The following is a 27,710-nucleotide window of genomic DNA, read 5'->3' as shown; positions in this document are numbered from 1 at the left end:
TCCTGACAAATGACACACAGTAGTAGGGAACCCAGTATCAATTGGATCCTTCCGGTGCTACACTATAACACTAACCAGTGGTAATGACCACCACCCATTACTGTGACCACACCTGTTTGTCATATAGCCCCCTTAGGTACATGCAGACACACTAGGGATGTGTCCATCCAAATCTAGAAATGCATGGATTGGCCTACAATGCATTCCCTGGATGGGATGCATATCCTACACAAGGGTATCATGCAGACAGATACCTGTTGTCTGATACATGCTGTATAGCAGTAAGCTGACTATGGCATAGTCATCCTCATGTACTATACATACTATCCTGTCAGTACCACACAGGTGGTAGCCCTCAACATGTATGTTGGGTACCATTGTGTACATACAGACCCATGTTATGTCATGTGTCCCTTGGTATCCACATATCCATAGGTATTGTGGAGTCCCAAGGTGTATCACATAAGACATTAGAGGCCTGAATGCATATCCACAAGGCAGTCATACACCTACAAAGACTGTCCATTCTTGGCAGACTTTGTTGTGTATGACCATGTCTGACATATACCCTCACTCACACTGCTCTTAAGTAACTGTCATAGGTGTGTGTGCCACAGAACACGACAGTGGACGGCCTTATCACATACATACATATGTGACCTACGATCTGAGAAGCAGCGGCACAACCTGTCAATGGAAACAAATGTATTCATGTAGTATGCAGGCTTCACACCTATGTACTGATTGAGGGGACATGTACACATATATATTTGCCATGCAGATATCTGATGTGTGCAATGCACTTACTGTTGTAATCATACTATGTCATACCATAGTAAAAGCAAAACCCACACCGCATTGACACACACACAGTCAGCATTTGCAGGATTCAAACCCCTACCTAACTATGTTATGATACTAGAGAGAAACGCATTAACAGGGTGCACTATTTGCTTTACTGGCTGGTTTCCCTTCTCCAGCTGTATTTGTAGGATGGTGACATCATCAGTCTTTCCAAAGAGGAATGTACCTCTTTTAGTGAGTTTTCCCAGTCTCCAAAAAGGGGAAACCTCTCAAAGGAAACTGCACACATACACACACATGCACCTCTTTTAGTGAGTTTTCCCAGTCTCCAAAAAGGGACACCTCTCAAAGGAAACTGCACACATACACACTCCCCCCACACACACACACACTGTTTGCAGGATTCAAACCCCTACCTGACTACGTTATGATACTAGAGAGAAACGCATTAACATGGTGCGCTATTTGCTTTACTGGCTTGTTTCCCTTCTCCGGCTGTATTTGTAGGATGGTGACATCATCAGTCTTTCCAAAGAGGAATGTACCTCTTTTAGTGAGTTTTCCCAGTCTCCAAAAAGGGGACACCTCTCAAAGGAAACTGCACACATACACCCCTGCCCCACACACACACTAACTGTTTTCAGGATTTAAACCCATACCTAACTATGTTATGATACTAGAGAGAGATGCATTAACATGGTGCACTATTTGCTTTATTGGCTGGTTTCCCTTCTCCGGCTGTATTTGTAGGATGGTGACATCATCAGTCTTTCCAAAGAGGAATGTACTTTTTTTAGTGAGTTTTCCCAGTCTCAAAAACTGGACACCTCTCAAAAGAAACTGCACACAGACACACACCCCCAACACACACACACACACACTCATTGTTTGCAAGGTTCAAACCCCTACTTAATTATGTTATGATACTAGAGAGAGACGCATTAACACAGTGTGCTATTTGTTTTACTGGCTGGTTTTCCTTCTCCGGCTGTATTTGTAGGATGGTGACATCATCAGTCTTTCCAAAGAGGAATGTGCTTTTTTTAGTCCCAGTCTCCAGTCCAAAAAAAAGGAAACTCCACATACACACACACCCCACACACACACACACACACACACTCCTGTTTGTTTGATTCAAACCCTACCTAACTATGTTATGATAGAGAGAGATGCATTAACACAGTGTGTGCTATTGTTTAACTGGCTGGTTTTCCTTCTCCGGCTAGGTCTCCAAAAAGGGGACACCTCTCACAGGAAACTGCACACACACTCACTGTTTGCAAGATTCAAACCCCTACCGAACTATGGTATGATACTAGAAAGAGACACATTAACACAGCGCGCTATTTGCTTTACTAACTGCTTTCCCTTCTCTGGCTGTATTTGTAGGATGGTGACATCATCAGACTGGACATGGTGATGTGTGTACACTTTGCATTATGCCATTCCAGGAATGGTCCATGTGGGTCAGCAGGTGTAAACAGCTTGCACAAGACCTAAGAATCCTTACCTTGTGTGATCTATCTGTGGACACACTGACATTCCGTCATATGTCAACACATATTTATGCACAGCTTGTTGGTTTTGTGGATACTACATGTGTCTGGGATGTTGATAAAGGGCTATTCAAAGTCTATGTGGCACATGTGTAGATGTGTTCATTGATGTATGCCCTGGGTGGCTGCCTTGCAAACAGTCTAGCATGTTTGGGAACCATGATCTGCACATGAACATACCATGGTTGGTAGGGTTGTGTGTATGTCAGCTTTCAATAGCTCTGTTTATGACTGCAACCATGATGGACTCCATGACTTTGCAGATCAGACCTCATAGGCGTACTGGACTTGACTTTCCATGGTGTGTTGTGCACCAACACTTGTGGGGAGTGCCATATGTAGCTGTGACACATTCAGCGGTTCCACAACCTGTGTAGGGGGTGAGGCTCAGCTGATTGTTCAGGTGCATGATCTGTTTGTTCTGTAGTTTGTGCATGACACATATTGGGAATCAATGTATTCCACTTGCTGCCATGCTTTTGGCAGTGGGGGTATCTGCTCATCCATTCTACATGTGATATCTCCTGGTATGATCATGTGGACTATTGTCAGTAGGAGATGGGTATGTACATATGGGCCTGTCTGTCATGATGTCGGCATTGTCACTCAGGTACAGTTGGCCCTGACTCAGGACATGTATCGGTGTACATTGATATTTATGACATAGCTGAAGGAGGTGTCATGATTCAGTCTGGACTCCTTCTCAGCTACTCTTTAAAAAACACCAATGAACATGAGCACTAATCCCTGTTATACTCTTTTACATGCTTAACACCCTACTGATCCTTCGTGATCAGGCTACAGAGTATGTCATGATAATATCCTGGCATGTCCAGGGGTCAGTTTTGTGTGCACTCTTCAGTCCAGCTGGTGGATATTGTGATATTGACACAATGTCACATCTGCCTCATGTACACAGACAACCCTCTCCTCCTCCCGACAAACTCAGATATATGTGTGAGATGCACCTACATAGGCATACAGGGTGCTGAACTCTCTCGACCCATGACTGGCACAGTCTATCAGGTGGTGATGGTAACAACACACACCACATATCAGTCTCACATATCCTCTAGCAACAGCACTCAAACCACATTATCACACATAGACATACTCGGATGCTGTAAATGTACTCTACCTAAGCAGCAGAGACCTCCAAAGCAGACACACACACACCTGTTACCCCACTACAATACCCACATATCACATAGTTCACAATGTCAGTGTGCCACACAGTCACTGCCCTTCGGGCTAAACAACACACCTAATACACTTGTAATAGGCGACACTTATTGTCAGACACACTGACGTACCACTCACCAGCCCTAACAAGGGAATAGTCACTTTGGGCTGTCTGTTGGGTGTCAGGATATGCCGCATAACACAGGCAGTCAGGTCACTCCAAAGCAAGTACAGGACTGGCACCATCATTGTCCATGCTGGTGTGTATACCCTCAGACGTTACTCCCTGGACCACATGACATGATACATGGAGGAACACTCTGATCATGTAGCCCAGGCCAGTATGACCCTGACCTTGTCTAGCATCTTACACCCACCAAGTATGATGTCACAGTATATGGACACACATATCACATTTAACAGTTGCCTAACAAATTTGTTTAATTCATAGGGGATACAGTGTCTGTCAGCCTATGGTGACATCCTCAACATGCCACGTAGCTTCACTATGGACAGCTTGCACCTGTCACCCTTGGACTTTGGAATGCTGGCTAAGGCTCTTGCTACCACTATAGTGCCTTTTTTAAGCAGGGCTCAGAAGACAAACACACCTCCATAGACATTACAGGTTAAATGAAACTAAGGGTAATGCTGCTCAACAACAGTCGTGTTAACCTCATATTGCAGCCACTGAGGACTCTCCTCAGTATGGAGGATAGCGATATCTGTGCACTGACAGACGCCTTGTTCAGGCTCACTTATGCACACCAGCACTACCAGGTTATGTTTCATACCATGCTGTCTGACAACAAGACTTGGAACAGACAACACAACTAGGGGGAGTATCCATATACATCACAGATACACACACCTCTGGATTAGTAGCACTGCACAAAGCATCACAGACCATACATATACAACTACCATTGTGCAATACTGCCTTTCAGTTTGTTGCCTGCTACAGAACACACTCCCAAACTCATGGACCACTCTCAGCTTTCATGGGAACTATGGAGAATATGAAGGTCTCCACAGACACCATTATATTGTGTGTCTTCATATACACAAATATTGACTGGGGATACTACTCAAGCCCCAACACCCTCACCCAACAGTCGCTACAATTTGTAGACTCATATGCTATGGCACAACCAGTCAGCACAGCCACAAGGGGGAATACATATTGGACCTGATCATCACCAACATGGGGACTCTATGTTCCACACCAGCGATATACCCCTCATTGGTAAGGTCAGAACATACATGCATCTCACTGGACATACATATACCCTCCACACACCCATCCTGGGTAATCTTGGTGAACTTCTCATGAGCCAACGTCTCACATCACCGAAGCAAGGTGGTATCCTTCAGAGACCCTGAGACAGTGGCAAATACAGCTCACACTGCTGCATCCTTTACATACACATTCTATGGACACCTAGCGGACTGCATGGATTGTGCTATCCCAAATAACAACAGGACTCACTACTCCAATGGCAGGGGACCTGTGTGGTAGACCCCAGGCATTAATAAGCTGTACAATGTCAGGAGGAAGCTACTACATGATAGAGCACAATCCCAGATTGGGAAGGCATCTGTGATCTGTACTAGCAGACAGCTACGATCACTCATGAACTTTTCTAAGGGCCCCTTCTACCAGACAATTGCAACAGACATGTAGGACTATCACATGGCCTTCTTCAGTTATGTCAGGAACCTGGGTGGACACTCACTGATATGCTGTGAGTTACTGCATACTGACTAAACCTACCCTGAACCCACTGGCATTGTCAGCATCCTGGCAAACAGGTTCAGTGCAGATATCTCCCACCCATCCCCCCTAAGGAGCAACTATCCATCCCAACAGAGTATAACCTCCCTGACATCACACAGTAACAGGTGAGTGCTGCCCTCCCCAAAGCGTACATCACAGTATCAATGTGACCAGATGGTGTCCCAGCCTGCATCTTACACGAGCATCATGACAGATGCAACCCTCACATTACATCACTGTTCAATATCGGAGTTACCACAGGATATGTACCCAAGGAATGGTGTACAGTGAGAGTGGTCCCACTCCACACAGTTGGTGCCACAACGGACCACACACAATATTGCCCTATAAGCCTAAGTAGCCTGTTCTGCAAAGCTATGGAGCGTATTGTCATGGGACTTATACACATAGACATTGGGAACCTACAGACGCTGTGTCCTACACATTTCAGCGTTGTTGTGGGCAGATCTTGCCTCTTGAACCTGTTTGTATTCTTTAAATGGCTAACAGGTCCATCGACATAGGGACGGCTGTCCACACAGCCTAACTGAACTCTGCAAAACCCTTCAACACAATAACCCACTGGGCCATTATGCACAGGCTCACCAGCGTCGATATGGACACATATCTCACACGATGGATTGATACCTGGATCAGGGATAGCACCCACATGGTCAGAATTGCAGGTGCCATGTCTGACTATACACCAGTTACACGTGGCATCCTACATGGCTCGGTCCTGGGACCTCTCTTGTTCAGTATATATTTGTCTGACGTACAGGTTACCACAGGGGGAATATGGCTGAACATGTTTGCACTTGACTGCAAACTGGGTGCCATGATCAACTCTCCAGCTGCCACATACATACTCAAACAGGGTCTCACAGAGATGGATGACTGGTGCCTGAGCCATGGCCTACAGCTAAATGCCATTAGTTGCATAGTCATCCCCTTTGGGAATAACAACATGCCCACACATTACCACATAAGTAGTACTCCATTACATATGGTAGGAGTTATTAGGGGTTTGGGGACATGACTTGTTCGTACTGTCGCCTTTGACATTCACGTTGCCAAAGTGGTTGGACACACCTTCTATGTGGGCCACCTTATCCCATATGGTTTCACATCTAGATCGAGTGAGGTCATTGTGCCCCTATACTCATCACATCCATGCTTGGTTACAATGCTACATTTGGGGTGTACCTTACCTGACACCTGCAGCAACTGTACTGGCCACGGAAGTTCCTCACCAAGCAGATCTAGGGACTCACACAGATGCCCTGCAGTTCAGATGCAGTAACTCCAGCTCTACTCAGTTGCTTACCACCTACTCGGATATGATGTGTGCCTGTTGTTTACAGATATACCCAACCCAGAATTACTGGACATGCTCCACCTCAGGATAACCAACTCCCTTGGAGCTACACACTCCAAGGATGTATACCTCAGCACAGATGTTAATAGGACATTGTGGTGTAACAGATTCTTATCCCAGAGGCTCCACTCACTCCAGAATGTAATCCCAGTTTCACATAGGCAGAGCCACCCACTGACCACCTACTGGAGACATCTTGACGACTGTATGGATGATCGTGTGTTTACCCCTGGGATATCTTCTGTGTCCCTGCTAGACAGAGGCACACTAGCCTAAATGTACATGGGCTATCTTGTGTGACCTACTATTCACACACAAAGTGTAGTAATCTGACAGGGTTGCGAATGCCAAACACACTCTGGCTAGGCTTGTACATGCCCTAGGGCAGATAGCCTAGTATCAACCTCTGAACTTATGCTATTGTTCAAGATGCACAATGTTTATTGCTGATACTGTTTGCAGGTCTTTATCATCTTTACTTTACCAGTTTCTATGAACAACTTCAGTATCTGCAGAACATATTTGATTATGACAGGGTTCCACTATATTATAGATGGGTCTGTTGTCATATGACTGTGTGCACAGAGCAGATTGCTGTATAGTGACAGGTTCCTGGGTTAACACATGCAACTGCCAGATATGCGTGGCCCAGTGCTGTACTCAGACATGGCCTAAGTGTGTGAGCATGCCCAGTTCTGCCATTCCGTGTTTTGTTGCCTGACATTTGTCTCATTTATTCAAGTGTGTGAGCATGCCCAGTGTGAGCTTTCAGTATGTTGCTATCTCAGGTCCACTACATTGGTTGATGTGTGCAAACATGACCGATATTAACATTTATACTGTGTGTGTTGGAAGTCAGGTTCTGTTCTCACTGCAGGACTCACCTTTGTGTCATAACTCGACAAGGATTATGCTGTGCCTGCAGGTTTTCCATGAAATACTTTGCATAGACTTATCAACATTCCTTCATACAGGCTGACCACTGCAATAGTGTCATGGTTTAGTGGTTCAGTACTTTGGCTATAGTGTACAGTAGCATGGGTTTGAGGCCCATCACTGCTTTATATTTTCATACTGAGCAGACCAGACTGCTTAAGGGCCCGTTAAGCAAATATTAGCATGTTGGCTTTTGTTCAGCTATGCCCTACTTAGACCAGGTTTGTCCGACATTGCTCAATATTCACCAACATTGCTGGACGTTGCCCAATATTACTGAACACTGACCACAGTTGTGCTAGTTGGTGTGTGCGATTTTGTTTGCATATACTACATGGTCATAAATGCTGTTTAGCACTGCTTTATATTGCTTAACACATGGCAATCATGCCTTAGGTGGTGCTGCAGGGATGCCTATGTTGGATGCACATACTACACTCCCTGTACATGTTTGAAAGCAGGAAGTGTCAACTTAGGCATCCCTTTTACTATATGTGCGAGTCGGAGAGAGATATAATTTCCAGAGTTCCTACTGAGCCAGTGTATGTGCTATGTGTTGCCTCTTTGCCAAGGCCAAAGCATACTGGGCACGCCTCCTTCTGCCTACTGGGGCAGGCTCAGGTTGTTCCTCCTCCGAATCGCGCTCTGCCTGTGATGGCCTTGGCAATGGTGGGGGGCTATTTGGCCCAGGCCTATGCTGGTCCTGCTGCAGCAGTTTTCGCAGGATCATATTATGTAGCATGGCACATACCATGACAATTTGGGTACATGTAGTTGGTGAGTACTGCAAGGCTCCACCAGATGTGTCCAGGCACCTGAACCGTGACTTGAGCAGCAAAAACACACGCTCTATTACATTACGTGTTTGTGCGTGTGCCTCATTATGGCATTCCTGTTCAGGTGTGTGTGTGCATTTCTGATGGGTGTCATCAGCCACGGCTCCAGTGCATAGCCAGCATCCCCCACTAGGTGACCATGTGGGATGTCCCCGTTGGCAAATGTCTGGTACAGCTGCATCAGATGCCATATATGGGAATCATGGTAGCTTCCAGGGCAGCCTGCACACACATTCAGTATTATGCCCTGGGCATCACACATGACCTGGCAGTTGATGGAGGGGAAGCCCTTGTGGTTGAAGTAGACCCTACCCTGCTCGCCGGCTGGTGCTTTGATGCATATGTGCATGCAGTCTATTGCACCCACTACCTCAGGGTATTCCGCTATTTGCTGGAAGAGACGCGTATTGCTGGCCAATACCTCATGGGAATTGGGGAAATATACATGATCACCGACATGTGCTGACATGGCATCCAGGAACTGGTGTAGTACCCTGGATGCTGATGCCTGTGATATCCCCATCATATCACCAGTTGGTCTCTGGAATGTACCTGTTGCTAATATTCTTAGGCCAACACATACCTTGGTTTCCACTGGGATGGGTTCCCCTCTGTTGGTTCTGTGTGTGAGGCGTAGCCTGCACAGCTCAACAATTTGCTGCAGGAGGTCTCTGTCCACTCTATAGCGCTCCACTCTCTCCAGCTCATGTAGCCCCTGGTAGGTTACCCTGGGCCTGTACACTCTTCTTCGTCTCCTCACTGTGGGTTGTCCAGCAGCATTTCCATTGTCACCACCCTCAGCATGTTGCATATGTCACCTTATAACAGCAATGGCAGCCCTAACATTTCTTTGTTTCAGTAAAGCTTTTTCAGTTTTCACTTCTATTAGCTTATTGCAGTGTCTGTTGTGAGAAACATACTGGACTGTTGTTTGCAGAGTTTTAAGTGCTAGGCTGGGCTGGGCTAGTGTACTGCCTGTGTAATTGCCTGATTCTGATTGTTTTCACCTGCTAGCTCTGCTAGTACTCCCTGGTAGCTTCCTACTATTTGTTGTGCTTCCTTTTTCCTTCCTGTTTCCTCAGCAGGGGGAGTGCCATGCACACAAATGCAAACAAGCGCACAGCAGCTAACATGCGCGCACACATGCTTACATGGACTAAAACTTGCTTATTTGGGTTAAAATGCACGCACACCAGTGCAAACACACTTACATCTCTTTAAACAGCCTTATACATGCTTACTCCGGCTTAAACGTGCGTACTCACACTTACACGCGTGCACTCTGTCTTACTCGGGTTTACACACGCGCACATGCATGCATACCCATTCAGCAAGAAACTTTGGTGTTATCCACAGCATACACCTTCCATTTCTTGGCTTTCCCTAGCCTACCTGTTGACACACCTCTTTCCATGATACATAAATGACAGCTGACACATGCCACTCTGCTCCAATGAGCTTCACTTCTTTCATACATACCCCCCTCATGATGTCACCTATCTTCTACTCTGTTACTCCCCATATCCTACTCCTACACTCCACTGACTGTGCTCATTTGCTATGTAAACTTGTGATTCACTATCCTAACACTCATTTACATAGGATTGCCTACTGATGCTTGGTTACATCTCTTAGACTGAGCTTCCCCCCTTAGCAACCTCTACTCGGTGGTCATGTTGTCTTCAGCCTGCCATTCCCTTGCATTGTACATTAACAATTTCAATAAAATCCACATTTGTGGGTTTTAATTTTTAGTATTCTGGGTTTTAGAGCGCAGCCCATTTGAGCGGTGCTGCGCTACGCTTAAACATCGGAAATCTGTGAAAAAAAAAAAAATGTTATTTTCATATTGCATCAGGAAACATTTCCAATGGCCGTATATTTGACTATTGGCATGCTTCCTGCACTGGATGCAACCTTTATTTGGAGCTGTCACGACTCCGTTTTGCTATTTGCAGAACGGTACTCAGTTGTCAACTGAGTACATTTCTGCAAATAACACTGCTCTTACTCGGACAGGTTCAGTTTTCTTGAATCACAAATCTACCTCATTTGCATGCCTTTCGCCTGCAATTGAGGTAATTTGCATATCCCAGCCCTGTCCGTGTAAGAGCCATTTCTGGAGCTCTCTTACACGCCCCTACAGGCTGTTCCTGAATCACTCGTCGGACATGATGGCTGCATGGAGTCTTACTCTACTCTAAGACTCCGTGCAAGCCTTCGTGAATCTGGCCCTATATCTTCTTATATCTGTCACAACCAAAACACAATTGTTCTATGTAATTACCCTTTTAACATTCAACACTCTCATGTTTCTTTGTTATTCCTCTATTGCAACAATCAGAAAACTTATAACCTGTGTATTCATTTTCCAACATCCACTTGTAATTTTCTATTGTTACTTCTTTCTTGTTATTTTTAAATTTGATACAATGTTATGTCTATAATTAATGTATGGAGCTTTTCTCCCTGGGCCACCACCGAAAATGGGCTGCCGAGCCCAGTGGACTTTCCGGGTAAACAAAAGACAATAAATAAATAAATGAATAAATAAAGAAATAAATATGTCAGGGCTTTAAAGTCAAACAATTGAATACATAGGTCCAGTAGCTTAGAAAGGGCAGAGTAATGGGGACAATCTCCACAAGTGATGCATTTTCCAGGGTGTGATTCATGAAAAAAAATGTTTTTACAGAATATATTTTTATTTCCTTTTAAGAGAAACACTGGAAATGCAAAGGGTATAACCACATAGCTGTAACTGGACATCCAAGACACTTTAGTGTACCTCCCACCCCCACTTATTTCATCTTACTTCAGCACCACCCCAAAGACCTGTGATTGGATGTACAAATGGGGGGGGGGGCAGGACTGCAGTGCAATAAACTGCTTTCAGGACTATATCGTTGGCACCAACAGTGAGCTAATGAATTTGTTTGTTTTATTTAAATAAACCGTTTGCTATGGGCACATAGTTTATTTAAAAAAAAAAAAAAACTCATCTGGCTTCATTCCTGAATCAAGACATGATGTAAATGTGGAAAGGCTGTAAAATCTGCTTATTCGTTTCCTCTAAAATTAAACAAAGAAAAATTGAGTAATGTTTTTATTTGAGTCTTCCTTTCAGTTTCCTGTTTAAAATTCCCCAGTTAAAAGTATGATAGGTGTGTATGTTTGTTTGTCTTTTCCCGATTAGGGGTCGCAACAGTGGAACTCCGGTCCGCTAATGATTGGCTGTTGGTTTTTATGGTGTCGAGTTGCCAGCCCGACACCCAACCTTCAATGAAGGCACGCCCATTCAATGCATGTCTTTCAAACGCGCATTCGACCGCGGGGAGGACATGCAGACTCCACACAGAAGGCACTCCCAACCCAAGCTAAGAATTGAACGGGAGAACCTCTTGCTGTGAGGCAACAATGCTACCACTGCATCATGTGTGTTATATAGGTTGAAAACCTGGACTGCCCTGAGACATAGTAAGTGATGAGGTGTTTGACACTTGTGGCACTGTGTAAAGGGAGCCATAGACTAGTCATGTCTTCTTCTACAGAAATCTCTTCTTCTGGAGAAAATTAGCATTTTATTTCCGCACTCACTGAACTAGCCAATACATTTAAAGTTAGTGGTAAACATAAGAAAAAAAATATTGACTTTGTAATGTGCTTCTGCAGTTAACCTTGTGCTTTTACTGTAAACAGACACTATTATTTCTCAACCAATCAGAGAAAAATCTCAGCAGAATCAGGGACTAATCCACAAATAATAATTATAAATTATTAATACTATTAACCTGAGGCTGAGAAATTGACAAAATAGGTTGTGAATGGAATTAGTATACATTTTCTGAAGTAAAAGAAGTCTACAACTCTCTAATTATTGTCATTATTTATTCAGTGTAATTCACCACTTTTTTCCCAAAAGTAAACAGTTTTCCTAGGAGGGATTAAGCGAGATAATTCTGAAATCTGAATCAAAATCAAGGATGTCCATCAAAAATCTGGAAGAGCTGAGAGGTATGGTGCTAAATACTGCAGATACATAATGTTTTCTTATGTTTTGCATGTGCAGGAAGTAACTACCACATTTTAATGTTAGAAGAAATAGCATGCCTTTGCCATTTTTAAATTGGAACTTTATTTTCATTACTGAAGGCATTTCTTTAAATTGATATCCAAATCAGTGAAAGGAAAGAAAGTTGCAACATAGCTTGACCTTGAAGCATAAAATCAAATTACCAAAACAAGTTGAAATGAATGATGGGGGATGGGAGAGTGGCCTAATGGTTAAGGTGTTTGCCTTGTAAACACAAGGTACAGGGTTTGAGTCTCACAAAGGATAACTGGCTAGGCTTAAAATGGCTCGCAAGGGCAGTTAGCCTAGTACTAATCTATGAACGTATGAAAATAGAATAATAATATAAATATCACAAAAATACAAACTAATAAAACACAATAATATTATTGTTGACATCTTCTACAGCTTGAAGTCAGTAGTGAGGACACTCTTTTCAACCCTACAGAGAATCCAGCAGATCAGGTAATAGTAACAGCCATGAGATTTGCCTTGGACATAGCAGCATATTTATTTATTATTTATTGCATTTGTTGAAAGGGAAAGTCCACTTGGCCTAAAATGAGCCCATTTTCAGTGGAGGACCCTGGGGAGAAAAGCTCCAGAATAGTTACATACAAAGATCTATAAAAGAATAACATATAATAAAGAATAATGATTAATACATTTATCTTGAATGAAAATAATGTAAAAAAAAAAATAGAAATAATAAAAGGCATATATTCACGTAACACAATATTAAATACGTCTGCAAGGTTCATAGCAGAAGGAATAAGTACAGAGTAAGGGAAGGAGGAGATAGAAGGGTAAGGAGAGAAAAGTGAGGCTAAAGAAAAAGTGAGTCTTCTGTGTCTTCATATGTGTCTTCTGTGTGTGTGTGTGTGTGTGTGTGTGTGTGTTTGTGTGTGTGTGTGTGTGTGTGTGTGTGTGTTTGTGTGTGTGTGTGTGTGTGTGTGTGTGTGTGTGTGTGTGTGTGTGTGTGTGTGTGTGTTTGTGTGTGTGTGTGTGTGTGTGTGTGTGTGTGTGTGTGTGTGTGTGTGTGTGTGTGTGTGTGTGTGTGTGTGTGTGCGCTTGTGTGTGTATTGAACTGCCAAAACAAAAATGATGTACTGAGGAAGTGCTTTCAGAATTAAGCAATAAGAACTGTATAGTTAATAGGCTAATGACTTCAGGTTACAATCACTTACGCCATCATTAAACTAAGAAAGCATTTAGTGTATATCTAACTCATGCTTTGTAACCAACGTCCACTATGGATCTACAGAACTGATGATCAAATATTGCAATTCATGAAATCTAGCATTTAAAAACTAGAGTTGGTTTAGGTAAAATATTGTACAGTTTCAAGAAGCCATACACATGTGAAATTGATTAAAACAATATTATATCCAATACGTCTCCCTGCTCATTTAGCTAAAGCGCCTTGTGTGTGGAATCTGCATATCCTCCCCGCAGCTGAGTGATGTTAAAGACATACAGGTAGGTGCGTGCATGAATGGGCATGCCTTCTTTAAAGGTTGGGCATCGGGCTGGCAATTCGGCACCATAAAAATCCACTGCCAATCATTAGCGGACGGGAGTTCCGCTGTGGCGACCCATAACCAGGAAAAGCCGAAAGACTTTATCTCAGCATTGTTACTATGTGATAAATCCCTAATCTAGTACTTAATTGTTTTCATCATTCAGAGTGTTAATAATACAATTGATCAGAGGCAACAACTCAGAACAGAAATGCAAAGCTAAATGGCAGGTTTGATAGCGAGGTCACAGTTATAATTCTTTGAAGCACCAATATGGGCTGTTTTATAAATATATATATATATATATATATATATATATATATATATATATATATGTATATGTAAAATTCCAGTATCTTATTGGATTTATACTATATATGAGTATATTAGCTTTTACCAAGTGTTACTTTCTTCAAGACATAAATCATCACAAAAATCTATCAAGTCCATGTTCCATCAAAAAATGTAAATAAAAACCCACCTTCACAATCTCACATCTTAATAGAAACCAGCTTTAACATTGTCTAACGCAAGAGAAAAGAAGAAGCTACCTTAAGCCAGTTGTCCTCCAATCTCACACTAAATGACTACATCACCCTTACTTCAGGTTATGAAATAAGAATCAATGTAAAAAATATGACAATTCCTATTTTGAAAATCCATATGTTCAACAAAAGCAATTATGCCTGCCCATTTCAAAATGTATGTATGTGCATACATATACATGTATATATATATATATATATATATATATATATATATATATATATATATATGTATACACACACACACATATATATATATATATATGTATACACACACACACACATATATATATATATATATATATATATATATATATATATATATATATACATAGTGTGTGTGTGTATGCTCATGCCATCCGGATGAAGACGAGCGACCATGGACTATAAAGTGGTTGGAGTGAAACAGTGTAACAGCTGTAGAGTTTCCCAAACCTGGCTACACCCATAGAATCAACGGCACAAATAAATACCCACCATCTAAAATATCCATCTAGCATAGCAGTAACCAAAACCTGAATTTGTCTCAATCACGGGACTAGTAACAAAAAAAAACTAACACATTTCAATCATTGCTATTCTTCTCTTCCTTTAAACAATTCAAACAGAACTAACTATAACTTTTTAAAACAGAAGTCAAATGAAGTGATTAAATGTTTCTAAGGCACAGTATCAATGTTACAAATGATACTGCATCGGTGCCCTACCGAATATGCATTAACAATGGGATCCTACAAGGATTCACATGCTAATAACTTGCTACACATTTGCTTGCTGCTCCTTGCTTTAAATGGCAAGTGCTCCAGCTCCTATTACTCTGATCTTAATTACTAAACTATACTGAACTGCACATCCCTACCAGAACCCTAAGTCAAACCTCCAAACTGCCTGCTCCCAGTTCCTAACCTTAACCATGGCACTCTCCTTCCTCACCCAAAAGTCTTTGATTATTCCCTAACCCTAAAACCTGACTCCCCCTTTCCTAAACATAAATTCTCCATTTGTACCCTAACACTAAAACTCTTTTGCCAATCACTAACTATAATCTACATTTCCAGTCTCTAAACCTAAAGTCCCTGATCACGCCCTAATACTAAACTTCCATCCTGCTTCCTAAACCTAACTCTTCCTCCCTAAATCTAAATCTCCCTCCTAATCACTGTCTGCCCCCCCACACACACACTTTCTCCCCACAGCTATTGGACTTACCGTACTTAAAATCAGCTGCTGTGTTCACTCAAGAGGCAGCAACTCTACTCTCCCCACATGGCTTCCATATCTCAATCGATCATGCAGTCAAGTTTGAACATAAGCAGAAAACCATGACGCCCAACTCCCTGGCTGTTAGGTGATGGTTTGTAATCACCTGGGACTTGGATGTTTGTAGTAGGCCTCTTAACTATATTACAAACAAGTGCACCATACCTGATATCACAACTCTTCTGGCATTTTCCCATGGGAAGAAGTTGTGCACTGGAGTTCTAATGTACAATGGGTTTATGTGGAAAGGTAATAATAGTCCTTTTAAAAATAAGTTTGTTGTATAATAATAATGTTAACTGTCTGGTGATATTTATATATTTATGCTTCATCCAGATGAGTAAATTGCAAAGACTGACTCCTGAATCGTCCAAGAGTCCAGTTATAAATATAAGTAAAACAACAAGGATTAGCAAAATGCCTACGGTTCATAAGAAACGTTAAAAGAACCAAGGTTATAAACTCCTGCATAATATGCTTGTTTGCATGATGAACAAAATGCTAATACAGACTACCAGCAGTATGAAGATGGAGTAAGTGTTCACTATATTGTCATGTCCCTTTTAAAATATAGAGCAAGTCCATGAATACTACTTGGAGTTACTAAACATACAGACAATTCTACAGGCCACTACTTAATTTAACACCGTGCATAGCAGAATTTGTACACGTAGCAGAAGCGAACATTTTTCTGAGAGGCTTTAATTTACTACATACACTAAGAGCTGTATTTCAACCAATTCTGCAGCCAGAAATGCAACTCTTACTCCTAAAAATACTACATTTATTCAGTAGGTTTGATTATTTTTTTATGGTGTCTAGTGTTCAGTTCCTTATAGCATTATTAAATGCTTTAAAACTGTCTTCTTTAAGCCCACACTGTCGATAGGAAGTCCTGGTAAAAATTATTATTTAAAAAGTGTAGTGTTTTATAGCAGAAAGTTACAGTCCCCATGTTTGCACATGTGCATTAACAAGCTATGCTAATGCATTACCAAAAATATGCACACTAGATTTCAAATGCATAATTTAAGATTTTAGTGTACTCCTTTCAAGCACTAGCAAATATTTCTCTGCATGGTGTCTGCTCAAGGAAAATTTTTTTTGTTTGTTTGTTAATAAAATGTGCATTGCTCAACATGCACAAACACTGACTCAATCTGTAAAATTGTGACACTCATAATTTGAAAATAAGTTACATTTCTTGCAAGAACACAGGCTTACGTGGCATTCTTAATGTTGGTGCCTCAATTAAACTCTCACAAAACAAAACATGGTCACTTCTGTCACCTGCTCAGTTTCTGATAATGCATTGTGTAAGGTAAGTAATGTCACCGAATAAAAAATATACACATTCAGTTTCCCTTTAAAATCTGGGAGTAGACTTTTCAAAAAAAGAAGTCAAAAACTATGGAGTTACTAAAACACATTTTAATAGTGTAATGCATAAAAAGCTCTGAATACCCCCACATGGAAAAGAAAACAAAGTATATGCATTACAAGGTGCATAAATTACAATCAGTCTGAAATTAGAAGACAAACCCACTAAGCAGTATAACGGAAATGCACAGGAGTCCCACTTGGTGCCACACTAACCCACTAACCAGTATGACAGAAGTGCACTGGAGTACCACTTGGTGCCACACTAACCCACTAAGCAGTATGACAGAAGTGCACAGCAGTCCCACTTGGTGTCACACTAACCCACTAAGCAGTATGACAGAAGTACACAGGAGTCCCACTTGGTGTCACACTAACCCACTAAGCAGTATGACAGAAGTGCACAGGAGTCCCACTTGGTGTCACACTAACCCACTAAGCAGTATAACGGAAGTACACAGGAGTCCCACTTGGTGGCACACTGTAAGATCACCAAGGGCAGCAGAGTTCTGTAACTTTGTAAAAGGTAGAAATAGCAATCTGTTTTTGTTATACTATCTTATGCCTAATCTAAAATTATCTTCACAGTATATGCCTGTGCTCAGAAAAAAATGCAGCTTTTAGCTATCGCATTACAGTTGAAGTAAATTTGTAACTGTTCACATATCCGTAACCCAGACATCACTGCTGACCAAACCCAGTCCCACGGACTGACAGCATTGCAGCTTTCTATAGATTATGCACAGACAGTTCTGTGTATAAAATAATATCGTATAATGCATTATTCGCCCAAGTAACTGTTACTGTGTTTCATTATGCCTTCGTTGGCGATAACTATCATTAAGTAACCTGGACTCCTGCAATGGTACCCCTGTACTCAGTGCTTATTGGTGCATAAAAAAGAAAGTGGGCCTATAAACACTTTTTGCAAAATAGTCTGACCTTGAGCAGAATGCCCTTGTTAGCCTACCCTATGACTCCATGCCTCCCCTTCCCATGATCAGTACTACAACCTACTCCCTTAACAATGACTCATTTCCTTTTTATCTCTCAGATGTTAGCTATTGATATAAGCTACGTGTATCTTTTCATTACAGCTTGCTCTGCATTTCCTCAAAATTGTTATGACTTTGTGACTCACCTGTAAGGGCAGGTCACATGTCATTAGCCAGTTTCACTTGCTTAGCTCTTTCATCAGGGCACAGTTTTACTATAACTGTACGCAAGCCAGCTACTTCAATTGCAAGTCTTCATACAGTCACATCAAACAAGAGAATGGCGTGGGCAGTTAACAGTCCCGGTGTCCTTAGAACTGTGATTATCTTCACTTTAGCTATGCAAAATAGTTAAACTAACTTTTACAGAGCTTTTTTTTAATTTGTATCAAACAAAAGTTTAAAATTATTTCATTTTACTGTCAAACTGCTAACATGAACTTCTTAATTTTTTTGCTCTAACAGACTATAGGCATTCTTTTTTTTTTAATTTTCAAACCAAAGATCTAATGGTAAAATTCATCACTGAAAAAAATACACACTGTTTCTTCCTCATATTAAACAGAAGTGATGTAGTACAGGCCCCTCATGGAATCAGACCTTATTGTGATGGAGTACGTTGCACGTGTCTGTGACCCCTACAGATATATATAGTCCAGAGTACTGTGGCCATTCTAAGATCATCTTTCTCTCATTGGTGTAAGTAGGATGGCTAGACAAAGTACAATCCAAAAATGTTGATGACAATAATGAGTCTTTCAAAGAATAACAATAAAATAAAAAAAACTTGCAGATTACGAGCCAAACCAGAGGCTGGTGTTCACCAGTGAGTGCATGGTGGACAGCTGATCCATATAGCTCAATTAAGCTCACCCAAAAATGCTCTTTGTAGTTGCCATGTGGACATGGACTCAATGACTTAATGCAAAAAGTGGGGGCTATACATAATATCAGTCAAGATGCACACAGGAGCAGTTGTATTACTTTTGTTCCCCTGCTGCTTCATTCTTTCATGTTACCTCAGTGTACCCATCCATTACTGGGTCTACCAGCCTCTCCTATTGCTCCTGGACTATCTGTGTTCTAAGGCTGAAGCTAGCACAGAACCTAATAGCATCATGGAGTGCCACTGACTGTTTCCACTGGGGGATTTTTTAATTTATGAACTACTATGTGGTATCCCCCATCTTTATATTTGTCTGATACATCCTAGGACTACTTCCCTCTGTGGACTACTTCTCCCCACAGGAAACATCTAAAACTGCACCCCCATTTCTCCACACACCCGATTAGGGCACACCCAATACTCCCTGCCATTGCCCCAGAAGCCACTAGTTGAAAGTACTGACCTAGAAGTAGTATATATTAAGAAGAAATAACCCAAGCATTGGACATTGGTTCTTGAGATGTGGAATGTCAACTTGCACCTGTGGCAAAGCCAAACCATGGGTGCATGACTGGAAAGAACGAGCTTGATAAAAGGGGGTGATATTTCTACACGCAACACACCATGTAGAACCATATTTCTTGTTAAGGGGTGATATTTCACTGATAGTATGGAGTTACCCTGAAGAAGGGAACTGGGTAGATCTTAAGATAATCACAGGTCCGATAAAACACAAAACACATACACAAACTAATAAAAAAGGAAGGAGAACAAGGTGCTGTTCTTCACACTTTATTACTTAAAATTAAGCACTTTCATCCTGGTTTTATGGACTTCTTCAGAATGGTACAAAAGTAAAAACCTTCAGCTTATCTATACTAACAAAATCACATGACAAACTAATAACATGATTGGCCCGTAATTAACCTAATAAATACTTTAAAGTAAAGGTTAACAAATGTCTCATTGATCCATATAACAATAACAACAATATAGATTGTTCATTGTAAGAATGTCTGATCACAGGGAGCTTAAAAATACTACAAAAAGAACATAGCCTTAAATTTTAACACTACTGATGGTGACCATATCATTCAGCTCAGGGGGCGCAGTGGCATAGCATTTAAGCTACCACCTTAATTCCTTCAATTCAAGAAATTCATCTTAAAGGCCTCCCCTGTGCCCTCTGTCTACATTATCAATAATTATGTATTTAAAAAATGGATAGGATTGGCATTTCTATGTTTAAATAAGGCATTTTTATCATCATTTTTGATAATACTGTACTGATGTTGATATATTCTGTCCCTAAATGCCCTCCTGGTTTTACCAATGTAAAACCCAATACACTTCTGGCATTTAGCTACATAAATCACCCCCTTGCTGTCACAATAATACGTACGGGAGATTTCAATAGTACAGTAACTTTCCAAATGAAGGGATGCCCCTTTCAAAACATATTTACATTGCCTACAGTGTCCAGACTTAACCATTTCTCCTTCATTCTCAACCCCACCAGGTCTCTCCAGTAAACCTTTAAAACATATGGCTTCTTTATACACCACTATTGGCTTATCACCTACTTTACTAAGGTTGTCATAATCAGCCCCAAATGAACTCCATCTTCTGTAAATGATAGACCATGTCTAATCAAATTGCAAGTTACATGGTAAAATAACGCCTTAAAAAAAGGTTGTAGTCATCATTTCCTGATATTATATTCTTATTCATATTGTCCTTATTAGGACCTCTATCTGTCAACCCCAACAAAGGTGTATATATCCCCTTCCCTCTCTTATCATCAATCTCTTCAAAGATATTACAGACTAATTTATTTATATATTTATTTAAGTTTGATGACTGGGGAAGTCCACTGGGCCATAAAGAGCCCATTTTCAGTGGAGGCTCGGGGAGAAAAGCTCCAACATAATCTAGTTACAGAATTATTACAAATTTCAAATTACATGTTACAAATTATAAAAACAAGGATTTGTACAGAAACAATTTTAAAAAAATTCAGAAATGTGTAAATACATTATGTAATAGAATCTAGTGATTTAACGTTTGAATACAAAGTAATTAGCCCATAGTTACAAGTAGGTAAAACTGATCATTTGCAGAAAGTCATTTAAGTCAGATGAGTATTGTAAGTTAACATATAAAAAAGTAGCTACTGGTTCTTTGCAGGTTAGGTGGATCATTTTACATGGAGAGAGTACCGCAAGAATGTTTGCTGAAGTAAGATTACATTGGATAGAAAGATAATCAGACCCTGGCAGGGGTGTGGGGATTTTTAAGGAGCTAGGTAGACAGAGAGGGAGGAAAGTAGTTTATGTAAGAGCGTGGCAAGGGCATTCCCATTTGGCTGATAGATGAGATAGTAGCTGGGATTTGAAAATGGTATGGTTAGGAAGGTTGCGAAGGTGGGCGGGTGGGGGGAATTCCATATTTTGGCTATTGAGTAGGAGAGAAGTAGCTGGCCAGGAGGACAAGAGGGTTTGTGGCCCATTATAAGATTTTGGTTTGTGGATCTGAGTTGGCAGTTGGGTATATAACATTTTAAGGATGTGGAGAGAGATGGGCAGTTAGCCGGTTTAAAGATAAGCTTGTGGGGAATGGTGAGTTGTAGGTAGCTGAGGTAGTTGGGGAGTTCAAGCCAATTGAGGGTGAGGATCATAGAATCAATGGTACAAATAAATACCCACCATCTAAAATATCCATCTAGCATAGCAGTAACCAAAACCTGAATTTGTCTCAATCACGGGACTAGTAACAAAAAAAAACTAATACATTTCAATCATTGCTATTCTTCTCTTCCTTTAAACAATTCAAACAGAACTAACTATAACTTTTTAAAACAGAAGTCAAATGAAGTGATTAAATGTTTCTAAGGCACAGTATCAATGTTACAAATGATACTGCATCGGTGCCCTACCGAATATGCATTAACAATGGGATCCTACAAGGATTCACATGCTAATAGCTTGCTACACATTTGCTTGCTGCTCCTTGCTTTAAATGGCAAGTGCTCCAGCTCCTATTACTCTGATCTTAATTACTAAACTATACTGAACTGCACATCCCTACCAGAACCCTAAGTCAAACCTCCAAACTGCCTGCTCCCAGTTCCTAACCTTAACCATGGCACTCTCCTTCCTCACCCAAAAGTCTTTGATTATTCCCTAACCCTAAAACCTGACTCCCCCTTTCCTAAACATAAATTCTCCATTTGTACCCTAACACTAAAACTCTTTTGCCAATCACTAACTATAATCTACATTTCCAGTCTCTAAACCTAAAGTCCCTGATCACGCCCTAATACTAAACTTCCATCCTGCTTCCTAAACCTAACTCTTCCTCCCTAAATCTAAATCTCCCTCCTAATCACTGTCTGCCCCCCCACACACACACTTTCTCCCCACAGCTATTGGACTTACCGTACTTAAAATCAGCTGCTGTGTTCAGTCAAGGGGCAGCAACTCTACTCTCCCCACATGGCTTCCATATCTCAATCGATCATGCAGTCAAGTTTGAACATAAGCAGAAAACCATGACGCCCAACTCCCTGGTTGTTGGGTGATGGTTTGCAATCACCTGGGACTTGGATGTTTGTAGTAGGCCTCTTAACTATATTACAAACAAGTGCACCATACCTGATATCACAACTCTTCTGGTATTTTCTCATGGGAAGAAGTTGTGCACTGGAGTTCTAATGTACAATGGGTTTATGTGGAAAGGTAATAATAGTCCTTTTAAAAATAAGTTTGTTGTATAATAATAATGTTAACTGTCTGGTGATATTTATATATTTATGCTTCATCCAGATGAGTAAATTGCAAAGACTGACTCCTGAATCGCCCAAGAGTCCAGTTATAAATATAAGTAAAACAACAAAGATTAGGAAAATGCCTACGGTTCATAAGAAACATTAAAAGAACCAAGGTTTTAAACTCCTGCATAATATGCTTGTTTGCATGATGAACAAAATGCTAATACAGACTACCAGCAGTATGAAGATGGAGTAAGTGTTCACTATATTGTCACGTCCCTTTTAAAATATAGAGCAAGTCCATGAATACTACTTGGAGTTATTAAACATACAGACAATTCTACAGGCCACTACTTAATTTACAGCGTGCATAGCAGAATTTGTACACGTAGCAGAAGCGAACATTTTTCTGATAGGCTTTAATTTACTACATACACTAAGAGCTGTATTTCAACCAATTCTGCAGCAAGAAGTGCAACTCTTACTCCTAAAAATACTACATTTATTCATTAGATTTGATTATTTTTTTATGGTGTCTAGTGTTCAGTTCCTTATAGCATTATTAAATGCTTTAAAACTGTCTTTTTTAAGCCCACACTGTGGATAGGAAGTCCTGGTAAAAATTATTATTTAAAAAGTGTAGTGTTTTACAGCAGAAAGTTACAACCTCCATGTTTGCACATGTGCATTAACAAGCTATGCTAATGCATTACCAAAAATATGCACACTAGATTTCAAATGCATAATTTAAGATTTTAGTGTACTCCTTTCAAGCACTAGCAAATATTTCTCTGCATGGTGTCTGCTCAAGGAAATTTTTTTTTGTTTGTTTGTTAATAAAATGTGCATTGCTCAACATGCACAAACACTGAGTCAGTCTGTAAAATTGTGACACTCATAATTTGAAAATAAGTTACATTTCTTGTAAGAACACAGGCTTACGTGGCATTCTTAATGTTGGTGCCTCAATTAAACTCTCACAAAACAAAACATGGTCACTTCTGTCACCTGCTCAGTTTCTGATAATGTATTGTGTAAGGTAAGTAATGTCACCGAATAAAAAATATACACATTCAGTTTCCCTTTAAAATGTGGGAGTAGACTTTTCAAAAAAAAAGAAGTCAAAAACTGTGGAGTTATTAAAACACATTTTAATAGTGTTAATGCATAAAAAGCTCTGAATACCCACACATGGAAAAGAAAACAAAGTATATGCATTACATGGTGCATAAACTACAATCAGTCTGAAATTAGAAGACAAACCCACTAAGCAGTATAACGGAAATGCACAGGAGTCCCACTTGGTGCCACACTAACGCACTAATCAGTGTGACAGAAGTGCACAGGAGTCCCACTTGGTGCCACACTAACCCACTAACCAGTATGACAGAAGTGCACTGGAGTCCCACTTGGTGCCACACTAACCCACTAAGCAGTATGACAGAAGTGCACAGGAGTCCCACTTGGTGTCACACTAACCCACTAAGCAGTATGACAGAAGTGCACAGGAGTCCCACTTGGTGTCACACTAACCCACTAAGCAGTATGACAGAAGTGCACAGGAGTCCCACTTGGTGTCACACTAACCCACTAAGCAGTATGACAGAAGTGCACAGGAGTCCCACTTGGTGTCACACTAACCCACTAAGCAGTATAACGGAAGTACACAGGAGTCCCACTTGGTGGCACACTGTAAGATCACCAAGGGCAGCAGAGTTCTGTAACTTTGTAAAAGGTAGAAATGGCAATCTGTTTTTGTTATACTATCTTATGCCTAATCTAAAATTATCTTCACAGTATATGCCTGTGCTCAGAAAAAAATGCAGCTTTTATCTATCGCATTACAGTTGAAGTAAATTTGTAACTGTTCTCATATCCATAACCCAGACATCACTGCTGACCAAACCCAGTCCCAAGGACTGACAGCATTGCAGCTTTCTATGGATTATGCACAGACAGTACTGTATATAAAATAATATCTTATAATGCATTATTCGCCTAAGTAACTGTTACTGTGTTTCATTATGCCTTCGTTGGCGATAACTATCATTAAGTTGCCTGGATTCCTGCACTGGTACCCCTGTAACTGTACTAACAAAATCACATGACAAACTAATAACATGATTGGCCCGTAATTAACCTAATAAATACTTTAAAGTAAAGGTTAACAAATGTCTCATTGATCCATATAACAATAACAACAATATAAATTGTTCATTGTAAGAATGTCTGATCACAGGGAGCTTAAAAATACTACAAAAAGAACATAGCCTTAAGTTTTAACACTACTGATGGAGACCATATCATTCAGCTCAGGGGGCGCAGTGGCATAGCATTTAAGCTACCACCTTAATTCCTTCAATTCAAGAAATTTATCTGAAGGGCCTCCCCTGAGCCCTCTATCTACATTATCAATAATTATGTATTTAAAAAGTGGATAGGATTGGCATTTATATGTTTAAATAAGGCATTTTTATCATCATTTTTGATAATACTGTACTGATGTTGATATATTCTGTCCCTAAATGCCCTCCTGGTTTTACCAATGTAAAACCCTATACACTTCTGGCATTTAGCTACATAAATCACCCCCTTGCTGTCACACTAATACGTATGGGAGATTTCAATAGTACAGTAACTTGCCAAATGAAGGGATGCCCCTTTCAAAACATATTTACATTGCCTACAGTGTCCAGACATAACCATTTCTCCTTCATTCTCAACTCCACCAGGTCTCTCCAGTAAACTTTTAAAACATATGGCTTCTTTATACACCACTATTGGCTTATCACCTACTTTACTAAGGTTGCCATAATCAGCCCCAAATGAACTCCAATTTCTGTAAATGATAGACCATGTCTAATCAAATTGCAAGTTACATGGTAAAATAACGCCTTAAAAAAGGTTGTAGTCATCATTTCCTGATATTATATTCTTATTCATATTGTCCTTATTAGGACCTCTATCTGTCAACCCCAACAAAGGGGTATATATCCCCTTCCATCTCTTTTCATCAACCTCTTCAAAGATATTACAGACTAATTTATTTATTTATTTAAGTTTGATGACTGGGGATGTCCACTGGGCCATAAAGAGCCCATTTTCAGTGGAGGCTTGGGGAGATAAGCTCCAACATAATCTAGTTACAGAATTATTACAAATTTCAAATTACATGTTACAAATTATAAAAACAAAGATTTGTACAGAAACAATTTAAAAAAAATTCAGAAATGTGTAAATACATTATGTAATAGAATCTAGTGATTTAACGTTTGAATACAAAGTAACTAGCCCATATTTACAGGTAGGTAAAACTGATCATTTGCAGAAAGTCATTTAAGTCAGATGAGTATTGTAAGTTAACATATAAAAAAGTAGCTACTGGTTCTTTGCAGGTTAGGTGGATCATTTTACATGGAGAGAGTACCGCAATAAAGTTTGTTGAAGTAAGATTACATTGGATAGAAAGATAATCGGACCCTGGCAGGGGTGTGGGGATTTTTAAGGAGCTAGGTAGACAGAGAGGGAGGAAAGTAGTTTATGTAAGAGCGTGGTAAGGGCATTCCCATTTGGCTGATAGATGAGATAGTAGCTGGGATTTGAAAATGGTATGGTTAGGAAGGTTACGAAGGTGGGTGGGTGGGGGGAATTCCATTTTTCGTTATTGAGTAGGAGAGAAGTAGCTGGCCAGGAGGACAAGAGGGTTTGTGGACCATTATGAGATTTTGGTTTGTGGATCTGATTTGGCAGTTGGGTATATAAGGTTTTAAGGATGTGGAGAGAGATGGGCAGTTAGCCAGTTTAAAGATAAGCTTGTGGGCAATGGTGAGTTGTAGGTAGCTGAGGTAGTTGGGGAGTTCAAGCCAATTGAGGGTGAGGAGGGAGTGGCAGTGGTTAGATGAGTTTTTAGAATTGGTTGCAAATTTGCAGATTTTGAGGTAGCAGAATTCCAGTTTGGTTCTTAAGCTGATGTGGAGGTTTGAGAAAATAGGGGCACCATATATTAGGGAGGGGAGCAAGAAAGTGGTTGCTAGGGTTTGATGGGTAGAGGGGCTAAGGAAGCGGTTGTGCCTGTAAAGGAGACATAACTTTTGGTGGGTTTTTTGATAGCATAGAGGATGTGGGTGTCAAATTTTAGTACATCAATGATGATGCCAAGAAGCTTGGTGGTGGGAATGATTTCAAGGGGATGTGGTTTTGGCTGTCTATGGTGTATGTGGTTTTATCAATACTGGAGTTTTTGGAAAAGGAGAAGATCATTAGTTTGGTTTTATTTCAATTCAGGGCTAAGTGGTTGGACTGCATCCAAGATTCTGTTTTGGAGAGGGCTAGTTGGGTTTTTGCTAGGAGCTCGGTAGGTGAGAAGGCTGAGCATATGCTAGTTGAATCATCAGCATATTGAACGACAAATGACTCTGGAATGGTTTGATGAAAGCTGTTAAACAGGTTAAAGAGGAGAGGGCCAAGAACTGAGCCTTGAGGTATGCCTGTAGGTATAGGTAGGAAGAGGGAGGTTGAAGTTTTCCATTGGACAGCTTGTAGGTGGTTGGACAGGTAGCTGGAAAATCAGGTTATGGTGGAGGGAGAGAAATGCAGAGTGGAGAGCTGGGATATGAGTAGGGTGTGGTAGATGGGGGTCAAAGGCTTTTGACAAATCAAGGAATAGTGTAGATACAAATTTGCCTGCATCGCGTTCAGTGTTGATGGTTTCTAGAAAGGATAGAAGAGCAGTCATAGTGGAGTGGCCAGGGTGGAAGACGTGTTGGGAAGGGGAGAGGAGATTATTTTAGGTTAGGTGCTTCATTAGTTGTACT

Source organism: Protopterus annectens, chromosome 14.part0, assembly GCF_019279795.1.
Source record: "Protopterus annectens isolate FY-2018-M chromosome 14.part0, PAN1.0, whole genome shotgun sequence".
NCBI lineage: Eukaryota > Metazoa > Chordata > Ceratodontiformes > Protopteridae > Protopterus > Protopterus annectens.
This window is presented reverse-complemented; position numbering follows the sequence as displayed.